At 35.5% G+C, this 6299-nt stretch overlaps 1 long non-coding RNA gene across 12 annotated transcripts; it reads right to left on the bottom strand.

Annotated features, from left to right (window-relative positions):
* On the bottom strand, positions 56-4534 carry LOC107614219. Of its 12 annotated transcripts, none has more exons than XR_002352701.1 (8): positions 3777-4534; positions 3085-3139; positions 2870-2962; positions 1937-2080; positions 1787-1838; positions 1284-1536; positions 956-1187; positions 694-881 (listed from the first exon to the last, which is right to left on the bottom strand). It is a non-coding gene; the product is annotated as an uncharacterized LOC107614219 (long non-coding RNA). The 12 variants fall into 12 exon arrangements; XR_001614329.2 differs by having other exon boundaries at positions 1937-2064; XR_002352699.1 differs by lacking the exons at positions 2870-2962; positions 3085-3139 and adding an exon at positions 56-330 and having other exon boundaries at positions 800-881; positions 3777-4530.

Genomic DNA, 6299 nt, shown 5'->3' with positions numbered 1-6299 from the left:
TCAAATAGCTACCCAATCAACAAAAAAAAATCAAATAGCTACCTATTCAAAATAAGACTTGGGATTGGCAATTTTTGCAATTGCTTAGACTCTTGATTTACTGAAAATTTGTATTGTGTATATATATGGCTAGAATAATGTGAAAAATGGTGGATGTGTTGTATGGCGTGGTTTTTGAACTCACATGGGTTGGAAAGGAAGAACGAGTGATCAGACAACGAGGTGAGGTTGCCAGCAGCATGTGTTATTGCTTCACAGTGGACGGCGAATGGCCGTGGGTGAAGGCTCGTCTCTTCTCCATGTTCTGATTAGGGTTTGGAAGAACTTCATCTAAGAGTAGAGTATTGTCATATTAATATTATTTATTTTATTGTATAAAAATTGAATTTTTGCACTTAATAATAAAATTGATGAGGTATACTTCTAAGAGTATTTTTTAATTTAATTCTTTTAATTTATTAAATACAATTCATTACGATGGATTAATTATATTAACTAATTAATTTGATTAGATATCTAAGTATCACACAATTTAATATTATGTATATCAATTAATTGAATATAATTGTTAGAGTATAATTAGAATCAATTAGGTCAATTAGCATTATTCAACATATCTGAATATTTATTATAGGATATTATATTTTTATTATCAAGCAAGATAACAACATCAAGCAAGATAACAAGAAATACTAGGACGAAAACACAGAAACATGCAAATTCAAGAAAATTCACAATATAAGCTACATGTTCATGTTTATAACTAAGTCAGTGCAAGATTCTTTTTTATGTTACTCACTTGGCAGTTAGCATACTTAGCCAGTCTGATAAAGTAGACAATGTACAACTACAAGAAAAGGGCCATGGATTTGCTGGGCATTCTGTATAAAGAAACAAGTGGATTAATTTAACATTCTACAAGTGCATTTGTAACCTAATAGAGAAGGTACTCTACCTGTAGAAAACCAAGCATTGAAACTGAATGAACAGTTTTACCAAGACCCATTTCATCAGCTAAAATGACATTTGTATCATTTCTTCAACTGCAAAATAGAATAGATAGATTCAGAATGCAAAAAGGACAAGCATATCCTATGTAAACCTACAAACATGATAATCACAGAGCTTTCCGCAGAGCTTTCCACCCCTCAACCATTCAGGTTGTTCCTCAAGCTTCCGCAGACTTTCTACACAGTTCATCCATAAAGTAGAAGTTCAAAAATCAGAATTAACAACTTTTACAAGCCAACTAATATCTCTTTGCAGGCATTACAAGAACAAACCTTTGCAACTTCTAATCTTCCAAGCTGTGTTGTGCAAAGAAAAATAGCTGACCTATGATTTAGAAATTCTGAAACTTTCATATGAAAATAAGAGCAACAATCGAACAAAGATGTAAAAAAAGAAATATAGTAGCCTGTGCAGATACTTGTCGCACAAAGTCTGAACTGAATGAAAGATCTTACCATCAATTGCATCGGTATAGTAGCCAAGCATCTCTCTAGCTCTACCTCTTCTAAAATACACTTTGACATTCTGCGGGAAAAGAAAAGACAGGTAATTAATATCAATAAATAATAAAATTTTGCACAGCTACTAGATCTAAGGAATTATAGAATATGCAAGAATCTGAACCTACGTTAGAAGGAGCTTCATATGAAGCAGACTCATGATATTTGGAATTTGGATTATAAGCAAAAGTTGTTTGTCTTCATGACAAGAAAATCAATCATCACAGAACTTTCATAGTTATCCAAGTTCAGGATTGTTTATAGAGGTAAATCACCTTTTTGTCAAGGTTAATTGCTTTTGTACAATCTGCTTCAGCTTGGAGGTAACTGCATATAAAGTTAAAGAATAATAATAAAAGTAAATAAAAAATCATGATGCTTCCTAAATAACTTTTGAGAAGTGAAAGGCAAGGATGATATGCTACCTTCCAAGTTCTAGATAAGCTTGGGACCTATCACTGTCGTATGTTGCATTGTTACTGCTTAGTTTTATGGCTTCCGAATAAAATCCAATGGCTTTCTACCACTGCTTGTCTTTGTAACCTTGATTTTTCTGATTAAGTAACAAACTGAAAAAGTTAAAAAATAAATTAACAAAATAGTAATAATAATACAAGAAGAAAGAAAGAAAATTCAACGTATAATGTACATGGATTCAAATGAAAGATAAGCATGGTTTATAACAACTGAGTTTTAGCAAAAGATGATGTCGTAAAATGTGCTAGCCATGTTGCATAATTATATCAGAACTCATAAAGTGCTGAATTTATCTAAAGAAGTATATAAAATTTGGTCCACTATATGATTAGCATGTGAGCAACAAAATTAATATGATCAGCATGTAAGCACAACTTGGAATAAAATTTACAGACAACCATGCTATAAATTAATATTAATAAATTATACAACTTGGATTAAAAATCTAAAGAAGTATATAAAACTTATAACAAGAGCAACAAATAAATCTAGATTAACGGCTCATGCTAATGCGGTATGTCTAACACTACCATCAATTTCACAAACTTCAAAGCCTTTCTCACTAAAATAGTAATCCAGTATGTCTAACACTTTGGTCCACTGACTGAATATCTAAACCTAAAAGCATTTGGCAAACACAAATAACCATAACAGCTTAGAGAAAATAAAATAATATATTGAGAGACAATCACATAATTGGTGAACATACTTTGTGTTTTCTTGCAAATAACCTTTTCAACAGCCATTCAAGCAAACGAAAATTTTCACATTGTTCAACTATCTCATTTACAGGAGGATAAAGCCCTAAGAAAGCAAAACACAACTTAGTTGAGAACCATAAAGTACCAAACCAATAGAACCTCTAATAGCATGGTACTTACATGAACCATCAAAGGCAGACTCTAAGAGGTCAGGATGGTTACAGACTTCCCTAAGTTGAATAACCAAATTACTAAGCGACTTTATTCCACGTCCTGATGTAAAGCAATACAATACCAAATTGTATTAGTATATTTCACTTTAGTCTTGTGTGATTGTAGATGCAACACAAGAATTTTGAACTGTACCAAATTGAGAACTAAAACAAAAAAGACACCTGAACAAAATTGCAATCCAAATTTGCAGCTGTGTTGTGTACTGTTCTCTCTCGACTTTCTCATGTATGTAAGTATGTAACAATATATATATCAATTTAGTATCTAATTTTCAATTTTCAATTAGGCAAATACTAGCACACTTACACAGTTCTGAATAATGTAAAATTTCAACAATTCTAGTTCTATAAAATTAACAACAGACCTAAAAAACTAACAACAAAGAAAGTTGATAGCAACAAAATAAATAACAGTCCAAAGGCAGAATAAATTTTTAGGTGACATGAAAATTTACCAAGTATATATACAACAGTCAGTAACAGCAACAACTTATCAAAACAGAAAAACATCAGTAGCAGCATTAAGCAACTATTAAATATTTGAGTAAAAAAATTGTTAGATATTTGAAAGTGGAAACCCATCAATTGGAGCTGTTGAACGGTAAAGGGTACATGTCAATACTTTATATCAATTATTAAAACAACGCAGAGAACTGTTTCGATTCCATCAGACCAACCCAAAAACACAATAGTGGTACCTTCAAATCCTTTAACTCTATACAGGAACAATTAACTTCAATTAATAGAAGATATAGACAAAATCTAAATCAAATTAACCTGAAAGCATAATCTGAACCGAGAAGATATAGACAATTTTGATAAAAATAGGGAACAAATTGGATGGAAGAACGAACCAGGGGAGAGGTCGCGATAGCTCAGATCGCGCACGATAAAGGAGGGAGTAAGGGGTGGAGGAGAGGGGTACGGTCGAGAACGGTGAGAGGAGGATGTCTGGGCAACCACGCGATTGAAAGATGGCACAGATGCACACGGTGGAGCAGAGAACAGGGGTGGGTTTCGCACACCGTGGAGGAGGGATTAGGGGTTTCACGCACTGTAGAGTAGAGGGGAACGGTCGATGGCGGTGAGAGGAGGATGGGTCGGCAGCCACGCGATTCCAGGGTGACACAGCGGCACACAGCGGAGCAGAGAACAGGGGTTTGCGCGCTTCCACTCTCCTTTCGCAGGTTCCTGTTTTTCTTGATTTTGGGTAATCTGATCAGATTAGGTAACACAACCACCAAGTATATGATAAAGGGTTGGGGTTGGTGGCGGTGCTTCATGGATTCGACGCTAATCCATCGGATTCTACGTCACATTGAAGAGGTCGAATGCCAATCGCAGCTATCTTGCCAATTTGCAGCTCATGGAAAAACTGCAGGCAATTTGTCGCCTCTATCTTCCGTGTTTCTTGTAGTGTCTTATCACCTATAAATACCCTTCTATATTGTATCATTCTATATAACTTGAATATTCACAAACCTTTTTCCTATTGCTCCCTCTTCCCTTTCTAACATGATACCAGAGTCATGGTATCCTCCTTGAGGAGGATAAGTTGATTTTCTTCTGGTGAAATTACAGTACTTTTCATACTTTTTCTTCTGTGCCATTTTTTCCTTCTCTTTTGTCAATGCTTTGATGCTTTTTTGACCTCATCGATTAGCTCATCCACTACTTACTTATTCTCATGGAAAAACTATATATTTTTGTCACCTTCAAGTAGTTTGTCATCTCTTCGCACTTTATCGCTTTTCAGCAGTTTTCCGACAGTTCGCCATCTTTTTAGCAGTTTTTTGGCAGTTGGCCAGTCTTGCGACAGTTCCGTCTGCGTTCTCTTCCGGCAGTTTCGCCTGTGTTTTCTTTTGACAGTTCCGTCTACGCTTCCTTCCGATAGTTCCGTCTATGCTTCCTTCCGGTAGTTCTATCTACGCTTTCTTCAGGCAGTCCATCTGCACCCGTTCTATCAGTTTATGCATTTTTTTATTTAGTTGTTTCAAGTAAGTTTCAAACTCAAGTGACACACTTGAGTTTGCGGGGGATGTTAGAGTACAATTAGTGTCAATTAGATCAATTAGCATTATTTAACATATCTGGATATTTATTATAGTATATTACGTCTTTGTTATTTCGATTTTTTAACACTTATAAATACCCTTCTATATTGTATCATTCTACACAACTTGAATACACACAAACTTTTTCTCTACTGCTCTCTCTCACCCTTTCTAATAATAATAAATATAATTTAATTTGGTTAGAAGTTCATAATTTTATAGTCTTCTGATGAGCGGATATTTTATACGCTTTTTGGGGTTAATTTCATATAGTTTTGAGTATGTTCTAGTTAGTTTTTAGTCTATTTTCATTAGTTTTTAGGAAAAATTCATATTTCTGGACTTTACTATGAGTTGTGTATTTTTCTGTAATTTCAGGTATTTTTCTGGCTGAAATTGAAGGAGCTGAGCAAAAATCTGATTCAGGCTGAAAAAGGACTGCTGATGCTGTTGGATTCTGACCTCCCTGCACTCAAAGTGAATTTTCTGGAACTACAGAACTCGAAATGGCATGCTTCCAATTGCGTTGGAAAGTAGACATCCAGGGCTTTCCAGCAATATATAATAGTCCATACTTTGCACAAGGATAGATGATGTAAACTGGCGTTCAACGCCAGTTCTCTGCCCAATTCTGGCGTCCAGCGCCAGAAAAGGATAAAAAACTGGAGTTGAACGCCCAAACTGGCATAAATACTGGCGTTCAACTCCACAAATGGCCTCTGCACGTGAATTACTTAAGTCTCAGCCCAGCACACACCAAGTGGGCCCCAGAAGTGGATCTCTGCATCATCCATCATAGTCTACTCATTTTTTGTAAACCTAGGCTACTAGTTTAGTATTTAAACAACTTTTAGAGACCTATTTTGGATCTCATGACATTTTTAGATCCAAACATTGTATTCTCTGACGGCATGAGTCTCTAAACCCCATTGTTGGGGGTGAGGAGCTCTGCTGTGTCTCGATGAATTAATGCAAGTATTTCTGTTTTCCATTCAAACACTCTTGTTCCTATCTAAGATGTTCATTCGCGCTTAACTATGATGAAGGTGATGATCCGTGACATTCATCACCTTCCTCAAACTATGAACGTGTGCCTGACAACCACCTCCGTTCTATATCCGATTGAATGAGTATCTCTTAGATTCCTTAATCAGAATCTTTGTGGTATAAGCTAGAACTGATGGCGGCATTCATGAGAATCCGGAAAGTCTAAACCTTGTCTGTGGTATTCCGAGTAGGATTCAATGATCGAATGACTGTGACGAGCTTCAAACTCACGAGTGCTGGGCGTAGTGACAGACGCAAAAGGATAGCAGATCCTAT

The sequence above is a fragment of the Arachis ipaensis genome, chromosome B08, assembly GCF_000816755.2.
Source record: "Arachis ipaensis cultivar K30076 chromosome B08, Araip1.1, whole genome shotgun sequence".
NCBI lineage: Eukaryota > Viridiplantae > Streptophyta > Magnoliopsida > Fabales > Fabaceae > Arachis > Arachis ipaensis.
The sequence above is the reverse complement of the archived record's forward strand: the minus strand, read 5'-3'. Positions and strand labels throughout refer to the sequence as shown.